Source organism: Sphaeramia orbicularis, chromosome 19, assembly GCF_902148855.1.
Source record: "Sphaeramia orbicularis chromosome 19, fSphaOr1.1, whole genome shotgun sequence".
Taxonomy (NCBI): domain Eukaryota; kingdom Metazoa; phylum Chordata; class Actinopteri; order Kurtiformes; family Apogonidae; genus Sphaeramia; species Sphaeramia orbicularis.
In genome coordinates, this window is record NC_043975.1 from 40,511,393 (window position 1) to 40,531,815 (window position 20,423).

General features: G+C 41.1%; 1 pseudogene; it reads right to left on the bottom strand.

Annotated features, from left to right (window-relative positions):
- Positions 1 to 361: 361 nt before the first annotated feature.
- Positions 362 to 13,436, bottom strand: LOC115410692 (josephin-1-like; annotated as a pseudogene).
- Positions 13,437 to 20,423: the final 6,987 nt, after the last annotated feature.

Sequence of the window (20,423 nt, forward strand, 5' to 3'; positions counted from 1 at the left end):
AGTGGGTGAGCAGATGTAACGTCCCAGGTCTCTACTGCAGAGACTCATGACACAAATTCTGTAGAACAACATAGCAGCTCTGGTGACCACGGGAATTTTGGTTTTTTTACAAAGAGTGAAGAAACAGCATTGCTGTGTCTGCCTTTATATACAAGGATCTATGGTCTAAACACAGTAGGTCATGGCATGTGAATTGTCATGTGAACTAATTGGTTTAACATGTGGGAGTGTTAGTGTTGTCTGTTTGTAGTTTGTTTTCCATTATATGAGCTTGTTTTGACTTCCTGAGCTAGTGTTTTGAATAAACAGTTTTCTGTACTGCTCTCTATCAAATCGGCAACAATCCATATGGCATTAAAACACTGCCTGCGGCTGCTTCCAGTAACATATGTTTCAGCAGGACACCAATTTGAGGGTTTTAAAGTAGAATGGGCAGAAAGACATGTTGATTAAATCCTTTTATCAAATGATGCATCATTAAGCACACGCATGCATGTTGTGGTGGAAAAATTTACTTTTTATATTTTATACTCTTTATATTTTATACTGTTAGTACATCTTCTTTTAATGCTGAGTCATTATTCATTATGTGTGATGTTTACCACTCTGTAGCACCCCCAACCCAGGAACGGAGTTCTTGCCTTGAGTTAAAACCCAAACACCTAAATGTCTGAATGTGTAGATAGAGGATGGCGCCTGCACTCCAGATTGGATCCAAGCAAGGTTAGAGTGGAGAGGTCATGATGACCTCTTCACGGAGCAGAGAAGGAGTAGTATGGGTGGTACGATGTACGTAAGGAATGACATCATAGTTTGAGGGGGTTGGATTTGGTTCTATATAATCTTTAGTTTTCTCTTGTTTAATCAGACTTCACTTACAGAGTTTCTCTGTGATTGACTTCTCAATAAATGCATTAATTTGTTTTAACTTAACTTTCTCTCCTCCTCTTTGTGTGTGGGTTATCAGTTGAACATTTCCATAACAATGTAAACACACACACTCACCTGAGCTCATCTGGGTTGCCAATGGGCTGAGGGTTACGCAACTTAGAGTCCAAGTTGTAATAGATTCCTCCCACCTCTCGGACCCCTATCCAGTGCTGGCGTTTGAGTGGCAGCTGGAAAGGGCCCCAGCGCAGATTGGATGGTACGTTCAGAATGAAGCCTGTCACATTGGACAACTCAATGCTGCCTTCATCCCTATTAAAACGAAGAATAAAACATCCATAACAAGTATTTCACTGAAGTATAGCACACAAGCATAGTACTATGCCAAAGCCTTGGGCCACTTTTAGCTTTGTTGTTTTTGCAGGGTGTGTAAATAGCCTATATATTAATTATCAGGTCTCTTTATCCAAGAAATTGAGCAAATACACTATGTGCAGAAATATGTCCCCACAATATAAAAAATAGCTTCTACAGGTAGAAGTCACTGTTAGTGTGACCCCTAGTCTCATGAAAAGGTAGTCAAAACAATATGAAACATTTGACATGAGTTGAATCAAACCTGGTGTAAACACTAAGGCTAATGACATCTACACAAAAGATTCAAGACAAAGTAGGAGAGGCACAAATTCAATTAAAAAAAAAAAAAAAAAAAAAATCACCATAAGTGCAACACACTGGACCTTTTATTGTGTGAATTACAGGTGAGGGCAGAAGCTATGGGGGGAGCCATTGCTTGCCGTAAGTGACATACCCGCGTTGTTTCCGGATGATTGATGTGAGTAAACAAGCAGCAGTCATTCAAAAATTAACTAAATTATCATAAAAGAGTATATATAACAGTTTCAATATCATGACATCTTTGTCATGACATCAAAATTGACATCAATGAATGAATGAATATTGAGGTTTTGCATAAATGTCACATGATCACATGGTTTGCTGTTTATGACGCCATATTGGTAGGCAAGCTTTCTGTGAATCGTACAATGTGTTAAACGATGGACCTGCTAAACTCCTGTGCGCCATTATTACTTAGCTTTCACCAGGTATAACTTAGGCATACAGACCACTCGGTTCCATTGGTGGCAGCGGTGGTTCTGTTCTGCCGACCGCTGTTATAGTTATTATCGCGGTTAGTGTAGCTTCTCAGTATAGTTAGCCTGCGTGCCTGTTGCACTTAGCAGTGGGGAAAAAAAGAACTGTCATCATGTGGTTATGGCGATGAAGACCCCTTTAAACCTACCAGGAGGGCTTCCCCTGACCTATCACCCGTGTAGAGAGAGAGTGATTGTGGATTTACCTGCTCCCTTTGAGTTTCCTCGAGCTGGGTGAGGCAGCTGGAAGTGGCAGTTGGAGCTACGGCGGGTGACACTGGTGAGTTCAGTGGGGTGCTGGTGGCAATACTCCCCACCCGTCTGTGCCAAGTCTGCTTTTCTACTATGGGACAGCCTTTCCCGATGCAGTTAAGTCAAATTATGCAGCCGTGAAAGAGAAGATCGGATCAACTTTTGAACAGACAGTTAATGGACCGTTTTAAAGCCAACATATCGGCTCGTGCACGAGTTCCGGGGGAGAGCCTGGAGGTGTACGCGGCTGATGTGAGCTGGCTGGAGTTGGTACTCGTGTTTTTGCCCTCGAGTCACTGTTGTTAGTAAACATTTGAAACTCATGTATGGTGCCCTTTATCACAAGCAGACATACTCGCAAACAACAAAACACGCAAACACAAGTCCAAAGAAAAACACTATGTAAAGCAACAGTTCTGACTTTCTGGATCCAGATAGCATGCCTACCAATATGGTGTGTGTAAACAACAATCACATGACCAGTGATGTCAGCTGCAAGTCCTCAGTAGAGTTTGGTACTCAAGTGTCAGTCACTTCCATTCTAGCCTGCCTTGACAGCACTTTGTACCAGTAGAGTGAGGCACTGTAGCTTCAGGTCTGTTCCCAGACCCTCAATCATGTCTTCAGTTCTTAAGTTGTAGGTCCATTGGTCCTTGCTTTGACTACTCACATTGCATTTTAATCCCTCTTTTCAGAGTTGCAAGTTGAGAAGGCAAGGACTTGAGGAGAAAGTCAAGGCAACAGGTGTTTACAAAATGAGACATCTCATCTCTGAGCCATCATTAAATAAGTCAGTTAAATATGATCTGCAGACCACCTGCATCATTAGTCTTATTTCACAGGTGTCACACATACAGCCCACAGGCCCAAACTGGCCCACCTAAGTGTCCAGTTTGGCTGTGGAATGAATCTGTGAAATGCAAAAATTACACTGATGTTATGTACAATCATTTTAGTTGAGGTTCTACATTTCAGCCCAATTCCATCTCAAGTGGGTCACATCAGTACAATATTATCATAATAATCTATAAATACTGACAAGTCAAAATTCTTCTTTTTGTTTTAGTGTAAAAAAAAAAAAAAGTACAATTACATGAAAATGTTTACATTAACCTATTTCTTCACAAAAAATAGGACCAATGGCCCTGTAGCTTACCAGCCAAATTAAAAGCTTTGGGAAATGTATCCAGATGCCATTTATTATCACCCAGTTATGTGCATTTATTATATTACAGAAATAGCCCATGTTTTGGTCATATTCCAATCAGATCTGTAAAAAATTCAAATTCCAACTTGATATCATTGAAACTTACTGACTTATTGTATCAATCCACTTCCTATCTGTTATAATGGGAACATTTTTCTAAGTCACACCAAATCCACAATCAGATCTGGATCGAAATAATTGCAATACCTTGTGTTGACATCATCATAAAGAAGCTGTATACCAAGTTTGAAGTCAATCAGAAACTGTAGTTGGAAGAAAAAGATGATTGAAATGTTTTCCCCATAAGAGCCCATGTTAAATTTTCCGTAAGTTCCTGGATCCAGAAGAAGATCCTGATCAGCATGTGGCCATTATGTTTTGGTCATCTCCCCATCAGGGCTGCACTGTAGAAATTTCAACTTGATATCATTTATATTTACTGAGTTATTGCATCGATCCACTTCCTATCGCTTATAATGGGGAAATTTTTCAAAGTCGTACTAAATCCAGAATCAGATCCAGATCCAAATAATTTCACTAACTTTTGTTGACATCATTATAAAGAAGCTGTATACCAAGTTTGAAGTCAATTGGAACTGTAGTTTCGGAGAAGAAGACGATTGAAATTTTTGTAACGGACGACAGACGACAATGACAGACAACGCCGACGCCGATGGACGCCGCCTGACAACAATAGCTTACGGCCTGTCGGCCAGTAAGCTATAAAAAGGGAATAACCTGAACAAATATGAACGACCTGAAATGTCTTAAGCAGGGATTAAAGCAAAATTTTTCATCTAACTAAAAATTTTCTTCTGGTCAAAATCATTGGCCACTATTAAAAATGATGCAATACAATACTACTATAGCGTACAAGTTATATAGTCAAATTTGGCAATACTGTAAAACACACTGAATGGGAGAGTGTACAGGTGTAGAAAATTAGTAACATGGACAGAAAAAAATGTCATGAGTGGTATTGGTGGGGGGTCTGGGGGTCCTCCCCCAGAAAATTTTTAAAGCTTCAGGTCAATTTTGGTGCTCTCTGGTTAATTTTAAAGGGTATGAAAACCTTTGAAGCAAGTGAAAATAATATCTAGAAGAAAACCTTACGCAAAAAATGAGTGAAAAACTTTTTATTTAACAATTTAGGAACTCCTAAAACATAACTCCAACTCCAACAGCACATGAATTTTGGGGGAAAATGTCTGTGTAAATGTAACCCTAACCAACTAATCTTCAGCTTCTCAGATTGATGGCGGATCAGGACTTTTTTACCATTGGAATCATACAGAATTTTCTTGTGGCAAACTACGCACATGCACGCACCAGGCTGCTTCATTTTTTTGCACCATGATCTAATTGGAGTTCCATCATCTCCCTTCTCATCAAGCCATGCCCACCTCCATCTATTTTTCACGCATCTCTCAATAGTTACCACTTCAGCACCTTCCTCTACAAACGTGTCCATGATGTCGTATATGCTAGCCAAAATAATCTGTACGTCGTCAACCTGCGTCCACAACCCCCCCCCCCCGCCAATATCATGTTCTCTTTTGATTGGAAGAAATTACGTCAACTGAAACAGAAATTATATTCCATTACAGATACTCTGAGGGTATTTAAAATACAGTGGCTTTGCAAATACCAAGGGTGTTACTCAATTCATTCAATTTTATCTTCGTACTGTACCACACAGATAGAAATAAGATGCTAACGGGTCAAAATAAAGCACTTATGCAGTCGGGGGCGTAACCGCGTAAGGCCGCGGCACGCACAGCCGCACGCACGGGAAGGGCACATCCACACAAACACAAACACTAGTCATATACCGGCAAGAGGAGATAAGCTATGAACCCAAACATGAAGGTCCATGTAGATCAGTTCTGTCTTCTTCCCTTTTCGCTGTGGTTCTTTCATAATGAAAGCTACTTGTTAGCACTAAACTAAAGTCAGTCTGGAGGCTGAACTTCGGTAAAGCTGAACTTGTCCATGTGTTTCTGAGGCACAGAATGAGCAGCGTTTCCTTCCAAAGAGAAATAGTCATCAATCTCTCCTCCCGACATAAAAATACAGAAGTCATCTTATTATCATCACTGTTCAGCCTATCAGCCCCCTGTGCGTGGCGTGCCTGTGTTAAACACCTGCAGATTCTGGACAGGATCAAGGTGCCGACTGGACTCCACAAAACACGTGGGGAAGTTACTTCAGTATGACTTCCCCCCCCCAATTTTTTCCATTTGACGGAAATCCGTCGTGGTGACGGAGAACTTTAATTCCCTGGTCTTAAGAGAAATGTACTTTTACCAATGTTGTGTCTGTTACTAAATGTTGTTGTATTTGTTGATCCACTGTGATCTGTAAGTTGTAATGCACATGTGTAAATGATAAACTGAGGCATAATATTGGTTAAAATTGCACTTGTTTTTCTTAAGAATTTCAGGTTTTTCAAATTAAATTTTTTTAGGCTAGTTTGTGGAGGCAAACATTCCTTTAATTTCCTTAATGTATTTAAAAATTTTCCACTCTAAAATATGAGTAAAGTTTGGAATTGATATAATTTATTACAGTATTACTAGCTTAAATCCCCATGGATAAATCCACCACTCTAGCTGTGAGAACATTTCCCTATTTGAACTTGAATACACCAAGATATGAAAAATATACTGAATTATTATTCCTCCCCCAAATTTACCCCAAAAGACTTTTCCCTAATTGGAACAAATGCAGTACATTTGGATATTTTATTCAGTGACCAGTTAAAAACGTCTCAATTTGTCAGAACCACACACACACACACACACACACACACACACACACACACACACACAAACAGATGCTCTGAGACCTTCCAGTATTATGGTAAACTAGCAGAATCCACAACTAACATATGTTTCGCGTTAATGTGGTATTTTAAGCTGGAAGTGCTTCGGTGAAAAGAAAAGTCCTGCAGAGTGTGCATTATACTTTATGTCGGTCGACTAATCCATCTAGGGGTTTTTTTGTACTCAAATTTCCCAATGTGTTGTTTAGCATCTTCCATCTTTATCAGTTGGTTCTGCTGCCTGTCACTATTAACTGCCCGTTTGTGCATGTGCGAGGGTAACTTTACTTGGACAAACTGCCCCAAAATGCATTGCTAGAGACGTGATGGAGCATGAATTATTATACCAATATCAATGAATGCATGGTAGCAGTGAAGTGTTGCTGTACTGGGACCAGATTAACCATACTGTAGGTCTGATTTTTTTCCTGTTAAAGTCAAGTCAGAAAAACAGGAATATGAGTTTTCTGATAACATATACAGCACATTTTAATGATTAAAGGATGTCTGTGGTTGTTGTCAGTCACGTCGAGCTGATAACAAGGGAAGTAGGAATGCTGATAAAACAGTCTCACACACTTTGTAAACTCATGGAGCTGCTGACATATCAAAGACGCTGCTGGCCTGCTGTCTGAGGCACAGAGGACAACACGGGACATTTATTTTTACAGCATCTACCTGCCACCTTGAGTCCAAAATACCTTACATATGAGAGCTGAGATAAACATGACTGGAATAAATACATGACTACTGTCCTAATCACACATTGTTTGCACTGATTGCAAGAGCAATCATGTTTACTTCTGCAGAACATAACATTTATGACATCTTTGCTATTATTCCTTTGCACATACAGGTCAGTTCAGGTTCACACTAAAATCTGATATTGACCACATTTAAATAAAAAAAATGTACATAAATGGATGTCAGCAATAAACCTGAACAGTGCACCAATGCTTGCAGTGTAGTTGAATTAGCCATACATACCTTCTCTTATCCCACCAAACCGCCTCAAAACCCCGTGTCTGCAGGGCAGCCATAATGACATTTACATCATAGTTCCCATTTCCCAGCATGCTCTTCTTGTGAGGTGTCACTAGAGTGCTAGGAGAAAGCCTGCAATGAGTTCACAAGAGAGATTAGGTGGATCTCCACACCATTTTATGCACTCACACAAATAGTACTGATGGACAAACTGTATTTTCATCATTATTTGGACATGATGCAAATTTAACACTTTGCAAATGTCTGCTAGAAAAATGAATGTATGCTATGCACTCACCATTTGTCCAGTCAGATGAAGATTAATTGGTGTCAATATGGTGGTGGTAAGTAATTACCAGCAATTGGAAATCATTAATTCAGAAGAAGTGACATGTCACAAATGTAGATATTGTGTAAAACATGCTAGGAAACTGTAACACCTTCCACTGGAAAACAATTAAATATGTTAAAGGCTCCCACAGACTTACAATGAACTCTCTAAAAATCATGAGTCAGTGCTTCGGGCGGCTGCTCTCTTGTGAATGCAAATAAATAGGGTGGAAGAGATAGACGTGGGCACATGGGGATTGTGGTCAAAGGGGGGGAGGGCTGGGCTGGCTGTCCTCTTGCCTGCCACAGAATGTGGTGGGACCGGGAAATGTGTGTGTGCATGCATGTGTGTGTGGGCATTGGGGTGTGGTGGTTGCTGGTGGGGTGGTGAGCCGCTGTGGGGTTCCTGGCAGCTGGTGTTGCCGTTTCAGGTTCCGGTTGGTGCTGGGGCTGTGTTCGGCTGCCGCGCTTTGGGGGGGAAGTGGTGTTGCTCACTGCCTGGGGGTGTGGCAGCACTCCGGGTGCGCGTGTTCAGTTTGCGGTATTCAGCCTCTGGGGGGGACTGGTTGGGGAGGGCCACGTCAGCACTTCAATCCTAAGCATACTGGTGCCTCTGTGGGCAGGAGTGCATTGCACAGTTTTTTTTTTCTTTTTTTCTTTCTGGGGGAGGGGCCTGGTTGGGTTGTTGCAGTGGTCTTTGGGCATTTGGGGCATGGTGGTGATGGTGGCCGGGGTGATTGTGGTCGCAGGGGGCTGTGGTGTGGAGTTCTCATGTCATCACATCTCTAGTAGATGTGCAGGTGTGCGTGTAGGTGGCTGTGTGTGGATGTGTGTGCATATGTGGGTATGTTTATACATGTAGGTGTGTAGGTGGGTGAGGAAGGCTGTGGGTGGGTATGTGGGCATAGGTGGAGGTGTTTATGCACATAGGTGTGTGTGTGTGAGTAAGCAAACATGTGGGGGGGTAGGTGATGTGAGTGTCTAGCTGTCAGTAAGTTTGTGTGCATGTGCATATGTGGATGTGTCTAGTTGTGTGGTGGAATGGAGGGGGTGTGGGGTTTGAGGGTGGGAGATGGTAGGGATGGGGGCAGGGATGGGAAGGGACCTCTGGACCCTGGGGCGCTTGGCTGTGGCATTGGGGTGTGCACTGGCTCGCAGTGGGTGGCTGTCTGGGGCAGCATGGTCTCCCAGTGTGCTGGGTGGGACCCCTGCCCGGGGGGACGGGGCGCTCCTGGGCTTGTGGGCCAGCGCCTTGCATGTCCCTGGGTGGCCAGCCCCCGGCAGGGGTTCGTTGGCTGGTGTCCCTGGCCCCCTGGGGCCTGTGCTCGGCTGCTGTGGGGCCTCTGGTTGGGGCCTCTGTTGACTGTCTTCGGGGTGAGCACACTGTCACCTCTCGGGGGGCGGGTTACATCCCCCTTTCTGTGTTATCTGCTGGTTGGCCGGGCCTTGGGATCCTCTTTGTAGGCCCCTGGTCGTTGGAGGGGGTGTGGTTGCATGGCTGTGTTCTTCACTGAGTGCACCTCAGTTTCTTTGCTTTACTCTGATGCAGTCACTCTGTCACAGGAGATTAACCGTGAACAACTGCTGTTGTGTGGATTTGTTGCTGGTATAATTTGGGCTGTCATTGTTTATGATATTCTGTTCACGTTTTCTTTTTTTATGTTCCTCATTTAATTGGTCTTATTTTCTTGTAATTTTTTTTGTTTGTTTTTTCTGTCTTTCTCCCCAGTTTACTCAGTGCTTGTTCTAGTTATTGTTACCATTATAACTGTCACCATGAGATTGACAGATGCAGTGTCTGCAGTGATGCAGTCGCTGTATCGGTCGGTTGTGGTGAAGAAAGAGATGAGCCGAAAGGCAAACCTCTCGATTTACTGGTCAGTCTATGTTCCTATCCTCACCTATGGTCATAAGCTTTGGGTCATGACTGAAAGGACAAGATCCCGGATACAAGCAATCAAAATTAGTTTCCTCCGTAGGGTGGCTAGGTGCACCCTTAGGGATAGGGTGAGGAGCTCAGTCACCAGGGAGGAGCTCGGAGTAGAGCCGTTGCTCCTCCACATCGAGAGGGGCCAGCTGAGGTGGCTCGGGCATCTGTTCTGGATGCCTCCTGGACGCCTCCCTGGGAGGAGGCCTCGGGGAAGACCTAGGACATGCTGGAGAGACTATGTCTCTCGGCTGGCCTGGGAACGCCTCAGGATCCCCCTGGAAGAGCTGGAGAAGATGTCTGGGGAGAGGGAAGTCTGGGCATCCCTGTTTAGACTTTACCCCTGCGACCCGGCCCCGGATAGGCAGAAGACAATGGATGGATGGATGGATAATTATCACCATGGTTGTTATTGTTAGTATTGTTGGTAGGGCTGTGCAATTAATCGAAATTCAATTACGATTTCGATTATTACACGCAACGATTACAAAAATTATGTAATCGAGAAAAAACGATTATTAATTTTGAGTTGTTTTAATTCACACGCACGCAAGCTACCATGAGCTGCTCTGCCCTGCCCCCCTCTAAGCTACAGCTGCCAGCTAGCCAGCAGGTCCACCCCAAGAGGAAAGTTGTACCTAGCGGTCTGGAAAATGGCAGGAGAATCACAGCAGAAGTGCTTGGTAAACAAAAAAGGCAAGTCAAATTCAATTGTATGGAATCACTTTGGGTTTGATGAAGAAGACGAAGAGCAAAAACACATCACGTGCAAAAAATTGTTTCGTAGTTGTGTCCGCACCGACCACTAACACAACAAACCTTTTTAACCATCTAAAGTTTAACCACCGCCACCTTTATCATATTCTTTAACTTATGAAAAACTAAAACGCATAAAAACAACTTCGTCCGCAATGCAATCTTCAGTCTACGAATCTCTTTACGTTGCAACTCCCGTATTAACCTAACCCGTATAACCCTAACGTACGTATTCAACAGGGTGTCCCATAAGTCTCCATACATAGGAAAAATAAACGTTTCTTGACATAAACCATTTTTATTTATATAATATGCTCTATATGACTGCCATTTTGTCGGGAACACATTTCAATGCGTGTCCTCCACTGCTGAAGAACTATAAAGAAGAAATTTAAAGAAATACATGTTAGAACCATATGTATTATGTCTCCTATGTATGGAGACTTATGGGACACCTTGTAGATGGCTGATGTATACAGAAGGCCTTAACTGAAACCTCACGGCACGCCACTGAATTTACTATGTTTCATACTACATTGAACATACTTGAATTTATAATTTGCACTTTACGTGAGTTTTTTTTTTTTTTTTTTTATTGCTACAGTTCTATGGCAAGTCTATAGCAGTTTAATTACAGTGCACTATTTGTTTACAAAAGGAAACATACTTGAATTTACAGTACACTTATTTGATTTCAAAGATTTTTTTGTTTTGTACAAAAGTGAAAATACTTTGTTTTAGTGGTTAAAAGCTTTATTTATGTTTAAAGAGTATATTTTACATTGTTTTGCAAGAAAAAAATAAACAACTTTAAGTTTAACAAATAATCGTTTTTTAATAATCGTGATTTCAATTATTGCTAAAATAATCATGATTTTTTTTTTTTTTTTCTATAATCGAGCAGCCCTAATTGTTGGTATTTTGTTGTGAGGGTCTTTGCCACTTTCTTCTTCCCCTTTCACTCTTTCCTTCTCTTTTTTTCCCCTTTCTTTTCCTCTCCCCTGTTCCTCCATGTCAGGTCCGGCTCATAATGTGGTTCAAGAAAACTCATAATAAAGACAGTAGAATATCAAGGGGAGCCTCATATACTTTATAAAGTTTCCCTTGCCAAAGCAAATTTGTTCAGCACAAAAAGGCAGCCAGACTTCCATTCTGCTTTAATAATGCTGGACAAGACAAGTTATATAAAAAAAAAAAATCATGAGTCATTCATTTGTTGTAGGAGTGACTGTGGTCATTTATACCTTCTAATAAGTGTTGTGATCCTCCATCTTGAAATTATTGCTCTGTTAATAAGATGTTCTGTTGGCTTTTGATTGACTTTGACTGAAGTTGGACTTTTGGAGGATCTGTTTTTTGAATAAAATAGATTTGTATATATTTTTGCGACTGTAATTGTAGTTAACAAGTGACACTAAAAAATGTGTACAAATGTTTAATGTGTCAAGAAGCTGGAAAATATCATCATCTCTGATTTATATTTCATATATATATATATATATATATATATATATATATATATGTATAGTCTTCTAAGCAGATTTATGTTAGAGCATGGAGCACCAGTTTTCTCACCTCTGGTAAATCTCCTGTAAGGTGTCTCTACTGAAGGCCGTCCCATCCTGGAAGACATTATTGAGTGCATGTAGAGCACACAGCTCCCTCCGTTGTTTCTCATGATAAATAGCTAGAGGTGACAGAGATGACTGGGGAGGTGCTGAGGGCATCAGGGAGGAAGAAGAGGATGACAGTTCCTGCTGCTGATAATCTCTGGGATCCCTGCACCTCCTCTCTTCTGCTCCTACCACCACTTCACCTCCTCCGCCTACTCCTCCTCCTTTCTGCTTGCTGACCTTCCAGGGCATGCAGCCAGCTCTTGTAGGCTGCCTCGCCCCTTCCCCTTCAACTCACCTGCTGGATATGGAGCACTTCCCATGCCTGAGCGTTCAACGTCCCCAGCTCCAGCTCCGCCACTGCCTCCACAACTACTCCCTTGAGGACACTACATCAGCATCATGACAACCATTTCCATAGCAACCTCTCAACCTCTAGGAGGAGAGGAACTTTGTCTTTGTGTATGGTTAAGGGGAAGGTGAGGTAAATTTAACCCTCACTCTTTAACACAGCAACACCTCTTCTCCTGAAAGGACAGATGTGAAAAAAGATCACCGGAAAGGAGAGCAAAAAATGTAAGTGTAAGGAGGGATCACTGGCCAAAATTCCAAGAGCATACAGTTCAGGTGTTTCTAAATGAAAGGTACTTCCTCCAAAAACACCACAGCAGTGTTGTCAACACCCAAAAGCTACAGGCTTAAACTTCTGTGGCTCTCTGTGTGTTTCCACTTCCTCCATCCTATGGGTTTGTGAGCTCTTTCCATCCAGTTACCAAACCCACAGCTTTACAGGTCTTTCCATCACTGAACGGCAGAACATGGAGCGTCACATTCACTAAGAGTCCAACTGTGATTTTATGCTGAGCATATAAGGCTGCCAGAAAAATCCCTGAAAGAGAAAAATAGGATTGGGTCCATTGTTATGACATCCCCAAAACTATTTACTTCATATAAACACAGGTAAAACATCCTAAACAGTGCTGCTTTTGTTATTTAATTGTTCATCTACTGCAACACAAAATCATTCTCAACAGCTTCAGTGTCCTTTTGGTCAGGAGATTCCAAATTGAGAAGGTAAACATTTCTAACAGCCTTATGTGGATAGAGGAAGCAGGCTTTTCAGTAAGCTAGCAAAATATGACAACACCACCACACAAAACAAAACGCATTTTACGCAGTGAATACTTCGTTACAGAGAGTACTCACTGTTTTACACGTTAAAACATACATATATGGCTGCATCCGTGATAGTAACAGATATCTGGCGTCTTCTACGTGACTCCCGTGTCTACCGAAAACACACACAACCACAACGCCTCCTTGAACGTTACGCCTTATAACTTCATTTTCTTTCACCCGACATTTACCTGTCCTCGTCCTACCGCTGGTGCCACACCTGGGCTGCCATAAACCAGTAGAAAAACTGAGTCTCGTTGCTCCTGTGTCCCTGTTGACTGTCCAGCCCTTTGTCTTAACGACTTTTTTCCTGGTCTCTCTCTCTCTCTCTCTCTCTCTCTCCCTCTCTCTCTTTTAGTCTATCTGTAGCTCGCCCCGTGCAAACGCACGCATGCGCAGTAGCGTCTCTCTAGCTCCATATTGCTGTTACGGTCTGCGTCAGACAGAGGTGTCCCTCCCTTGAGACTGCAAAACCCTACATCTTACACTTTATATTCACCAGTGATTGAGACTCTCTTTAATTTAATAGGAATTAATCTTCAAAAATAGCATCAACATAAAAATGATTTACTAAATAAAGAGACAACTTTCACAGATCATGCATTTAAAATGACATAATTGTAACTACTGAAACACTTTTCAATACCATTAGAAGCACAAGAATGTTTAGTTTTCCTATGCAGTGACAAATTAGACAGGTTTGTGCGGTTGCCTCACACAGACAACTTGCCATTGTTAATTTTATTATGAAAAATGAAAAATGCTCCTGTACAGCCTTCAGATTTGTGCACAGCTAAAAGAAATCCATTGATGATTGAAAATATTCGATAACAATGACACCTGGCTAGATCCTTTTTTAAAAAAAATCAGTCCATTGACCTTTATGTGTTTCAGTAATTAAAATGCTTTACCTCGTTATCCAGACTGTATGATCACCGTTGAAATGTTATGTTAAGTAAAGGTTTCATCCATATTTTTCAGTGGTAATAGTAAACAAATTAGTTTATATATTTCAAGGCCATCTAAAAGTGTTGTATATAATAATAATAATAATAATAATAATAATAATAATAATAATAATAATAATAATAGTAATAATAACAAGACATGTGTTGAATTTGTGTCATATCTTACATATAAACTTTAACATATATTTAAAATAAAAGCTCTTGAAGTCAAAATGAGTGTAGAAAAAATACCAAAACTTGAAAGCACACTGTCTTTCTGCAGTACTGTGAATGAGGTCAACAGGGTTTGCAACCGAGTACTGCGATGTTCAGGTCTGAAGAAATTTGATCACAGATTGGCAGTTACAACTTCCAGTCACATATTTAATCCCCTGCCTGCCTGAACATGCATGTGAACATGGCAAGTCTCCTCTGCCTGGTCTCTTTGGTGTCCTGTGTCTGTCACTGGCTACCCTGTCCTTTTGTTTAGGTTCTTCTAGGGGAGATGTCATGTTCCCCACTCCAATATGTATATATATATATATATATATATATATATATATATATATATATATATATATATATATATATATATATATATATATATATTTACATATACATATTTATATATATATATGTATATCACCTCTGATGCTGAAGATAAGTTCATCTGAGTCACCAGCCTCAGAAATCGCAAATTAACAGCAGCTCAGATTAGAGACCAGATGAATACCACACAGAGCTCTAGCAGCAGACACATCTCTACAACAACTGTTAAGAGGAGACTGCGTGAATCAGGCCTTCATGGTCAAATAGCTGCTAGGAAACCACTGCTCAGGAGAGGCAACAAACAGAAGAGATTTATTTGGGCCAAGAAACCCAAGGAATGGACATTAGACCAGTGGAAATCTGTGCTTTGGTCTGATGAGTCCAAATTTGAGATCTTTGGATCCAACCGCCGTGTCTTTGTGCGACGCAGAAAAGGTGAACGGATGGATGCCTACATGCCTGGTTCCCACCGTGAAGCATGGAGGGGGAGGTGTGATGGTGTGGGGGTGCTTTGCTGGTGATGCTGTTGGGGATTTATTCAAGACTGAAGGCAACCTGAATCAGCATGGCTACCACAGCATCCTGAAGTGACATGCCATTCCATCCGGTTTGCGTTTAGTTGGACCATCATTTATGTTTCAACAGGACAATGACCCCAAACACACCTCCAGGCTGTGTGAGGGATATTTGACCAAGAAGGAGAGTGATGGAGTGCTGCGCCAGATGACCTGGCCTCCACAGTCACCGGACCTGAACCCAGTCGAGATGGTTGGGGTGAGCTGGACCGCAGTGTGAAGGCAAAAGGGCCAACAAGTGCTAAGCATCTCTGGGAACTTCTTCAAGACTGTTAGGAAACCATTTCAGGTGACTACCTCTTGAAGCTCATCAAGAGAATGCCAAGAGTGTGCAAAACAGTCATCAGAGCTAAGGGTGGCTACTTTGAAGAAACTAGAATATAAGAGATGTTTTCAGTTATTTCACACTTTTTTGTTAAGTACATAATTCCACATGTGTTCATTCATAGTTTTGATGCCTTCAGTGAGAATCTACAATGTAAATAGTCCTGAAAATAAAGAAAATGCAAAGAATGAGAAGGTGTGTCCAAACTTTTGGCCTGTACTGTGTATATATATATATACATATATATATATATATATATATACACACACACACACACACACACACACACACTCGCACAATTTTTTTTTTTTTTTTTACATAAAGGGTAAATTTTATATACAGTGATTAAGTGATTATCCAAAATTCTGTACACACAACACCTATTTCACAGTCTGTCTGTGGCTCTGTGGCTCTGTGGCTCTGTGGCTCTGTGGCTCCTCCTGAGGATTTTTCAGGAGTATTTCCCCACTCAAACCAAGGGCAAAGGGACAGAGGGTGTTGTACTTGTAAAGTGCTTTGAGGTGAATCTCTAATATGAGATAAGATTTTATCCTCCTAAGACCCAGCTATGGGTTTTCTGTCCACATTTGTGGACAAGAGTTTCACAACTTTATACAAAAAAAAAGAAAAGAAAACTGTCCACCACAAAGGACTATCCATAAAAATTTTAAAAAATAGGACCAATGGCCCTGTAGCTTACCAGCCAAATTAAAAGCTTTGGGAAATGTATCCAGATGCCATTTACTATCACCCAGTTATGTGTATTTATTATATTACAGAAATAGCCCATGTTTTGGTCATATTCCAATCAGATCTGTAAAAAATTCAAATTCCAACTTGATATCATTGAAACTTACTGATTTATTGTATCAATCCACTTCCTATCTGTTATGATGGGAACATTTTCAAAGTCACACCAAATCCAGAATCAGATCTGGATCGAAATAATTGCAATACCTTGTGCTGACATCATCATAAAGAAGCTGTATACCAATTTTGAAATCAATCAGAACTGTAGTTTGGGAGAAAAAAGATGATTGAAATGTTTTCCCCATAAGAGCCCATGTTAAATTTTCCGTAAGTTCCTGGATCCAGAAGAAGATCCTGATCAGCATGTGGCCATTATGCTTTGGTCATCTCCCCATCGGGGCTGTACTGTAGAAATTTCAACTTGATATCATTTATATCTACTGAGTTATTGCATCGATTCACTTCCTATCTCTTATAATGGGGAAATTTTTCAAAGTCGCACCAAATCCAGAATCCGATCCGGATCCAAATAATTTCACTAAGTTTTGTTGATATCATCATAAAGAAGCTGTATACCAAGTTTGAAGTCAATCGGAACTGTAGTCTCGGAGAAGAAGACGATTGAAATTTTTGTAACGGACGACGACAGACGACAGACGACGACAGACGACAGATAACGACAGACAACGACGACAGACGACAAACGACGACGATGGACGCCGCGTGACGACAATAGCATACGGCCTGTCGGCCGGTAAGCAAAAAGCTGCATCTGAAAAAATTGTTGCATCATGATGTTTCCAATACAGGCTGTTATTTAATAAAAAACAAATTAAAACTTGTACTTTGCTAACATTTCCTGGGTCTTAGGAGGTTAAAGATACAACTGAACATCTGTTGACAAGTCAATGTCACGGAGTGACAGCTGGAAAGATTCAGATTATGGACTATGCATTGCTGCCATTTAGCAATGAACAATGACACCCAGCAGTGGGCTGAGCACAGTGCTACACAGGTAACAGAAACTGATAATGCCGAGTGAACCTTTTGGATGGATGAGTAATAAGGTTGTATTTACTGTAAATGTTGATGATTTTTGATGTGCATATGTTTTGTTTTGTTTTGTTTTGTTTTAATAATACAGCATGTAGAGCTGTGCTTATATTTAAAACTTGGTTCACTTAACCGATGTTGAAATAATTTTATCCTGGATCACAGCTTTGAAAGTTCTTCTGAAGGCCATGATTACAGTCAGCCCACCATAAATGGAATGGGACACCTGTATCATTTAAATACCTACACATACTAAAAAAAATGCCAGTACATCTATTGGTTTCTTCATCATACAGGTTCATTTTCAGGTTTCTTTATTGGTACCCAAAGATACATTGATTTTGCAGTACAGAAAATCAGCATCAACTTGACACAACAAATAAATGCAATACATTACAAAAAAGGTGTATCACAGTGTGCAGGTAATTGCTTTTGGCAGCCCTGAGTTCTTTTATTTATAAGACTAATGACTGGATTAAAGCTGTTCTTGTGCCTTTTTATTTTACATTTTGGAACAGCCAATCTTTTACCAGATGGAAGCTGCAGCTGTGTGGTGTACAGTGATCCCAAGTTAAGCTGTGATTGTCTGATTTGCTGACTCGAACCATTCAGCAACATGGTTCTGAGTGGTGTTACTCTTTAAAGAAATACTCCAGAACCACAATACCAGGCAAAATGATAAAATTGACTACAAAGGCAAATAAGTCCAGGACATAAGAGGATGATCAACATTAAAAACAACTAGTTTCCAAAGGCAATATAAACACTGATGCCCTTTCCTGCAGTTAGCTTCAAAGTTCAGACTGGAGTCAGTAATTGTTCCCGAGTATTTATACGTGGTGACCTGCTCCTCAGTCTGACCTTTGATTGTGGTGGCTTTGTGATTGTGTGTACTTCTTCTGAAAACAATAATCATGTCTTTTGTTTTTGACACACTGAGCTGCAGGTACGTCTCCTCACACCATTTAACAAAGTCTTTAACTGTGGATTTCCTTATCCTGAAGTAAACTTACAATCACAGAGTCTTCTGCATATTTCAAGACGAATCTGTTCTCCCATTGGCTCTGATGCACATTAGTGCATAAGATAAAAAGCAGAGGCGAAAAGACACACTCTTAAGATGTACCAGTAGAAGTGTCAAGCCTGCCACCAGACGATAGTCTGGTTTTGTCTGTCTTTTCTGTTGTCTGTCATTTCCTGTTTTATTTTGTTAAGTTTCCCTCGTGTGTCATGTCTGGTGTCTTTGCTTCCTGTCCCTAATTGTGTCCACCTGTGTGATTACCTGACTCCGCCCTAATTTGTTCCACCTATGTCTCATTGTCTTCCCTCCCTTTTGCGTATTTAAGCCCTGTCTTTTCCCCTTGTTTGTTGCCAGTTCGTATCGCCTTGTGTGTTACTTACCAGCATTTGTGATCCTGTCTGTCTGCCAATCTGTGTTTGACCCGGTTTGCCATCTCGTTTTTTGCCTGTTTGCCTAATCCTAGTGGTGGGCAAGTGAAGCCTCATGAAGCACTGAGGCTTTTCCTAACAATTGTGCCGAAAAAGATTCAAAGCTTCAAGACTTCAGTGATGGTGACATCTGGTGGACAACTGATGCAATAGCAACCTCTAAAGAGCACTACTGAAGCACTGGCACTGGTTCAATCCCATGACAGCAATAAAAGTTCAGAAAAGTCTGTGTGGTCATTCAAGTATTTTGTTCATTCATACCAAATAATGATTATATTGTCATTACAATAAAATATGCAGATGTTCTCCCCCATACTCTAAAACAGATTCCAGATTAACCCAAAGAATAAATGCAAATGATATTAAGGGTTAAATGTTGGTTAAGGGTTTATTTAAAGCTTTGAGCTTTACTTAAAAACTGTACTAAAAGTCCCTAACAGGATTAGAGATCGTTCCTACTTTGCAAATGATCATGGTGTTTGAATTCAGAAACATTGTTTTTTTGTGTGGGTGAAGTGTTTTTAAGGAAAGCCTTTAAAGATAATGGTTTGTCATTTGGGGACTTTTGTGGTTGATTTGGAAGGATTATTCACAGAAGCAGACAAGTTATTTGTCCTCACAGGTTTTTATTGAGAAATATAATTTTTTCTACTGTTGCAGGCTTCAGTCGGCTCCTCTTCTGGCTGACCAGCTCCCCAGCTTTGGAATATATCCTTTCACAGGGAGCAGATGACGCTGTGATGCACAGATACTTGCATGCAAGTTTCCACAGCGTAGGATATAAAGTCTTTCTTGCCACCCAGTACTTCAGGGGATCCTCTGCTCTTGTCAGAATTTGTTCTTTCAAATATCTATGACACAGACAGTAAGAAAATGAATGACTGAATAAAACAACTGATGTTTCAACAGTAATCAACATGCATACCTCTAGATCTCCACTGCAGTGCTGGCAGATGCACTGCAGGTGAGGTGCGGAGACTCTACATAATTGTCCAGCAAAGCCCACAAGTTGTAATTTTCTTCACCAGCGCTGGCAGATGTTGTTGCCGTCTCCAGTGGCACATCTTCTGCCGACCCATCAATAAGACTGGCACACTCTCGTGTCAGCCTTTCTACAGCAGCTTGAGCGTTGCTTTGATTAATAAAGCCAACCTGTTTAAACCGTGGATCCAAGATGGTGGCCACAGACAGGGAGTTCACCTTTTCCAAGCCACTGAATTTTTCATTCAAATTATTTTTCAAATGGTTGGCAAGTGTGGCACCAATACAAGGAGCCATTTGGGCACATTCAGCTGAAATGACATGTCTCAGCATTTTGGCTATAGGAATTGCCTTTGACCCCGACACTCCTTTTCTCAGAAAGCTCAACAGTTGCCTGATAGAATGGCCTTAAAACTGTCAGGCACTGGTTGATTGCTGCATAGTCATCAGCAGTGAAAGGCACTACGTCAGTGCTGAGTGATGCCAGGGCTGCCCCTAAAGGTTCTCTCTGTTCATAAAGCCTATTGAGCGTGGCGTAAGTGCTGTTCCATCTGGTTTTGACCTCTTGAACAAGCTTTTTTTGGGGCATGCCCATTTTAGCTTGAATAGAGCACAACTTTTCCTTTGCTTTTGAACTGGATTTGAAGTGTGCCACTATTTTGCGGGCCCTACTGCGAATGTTT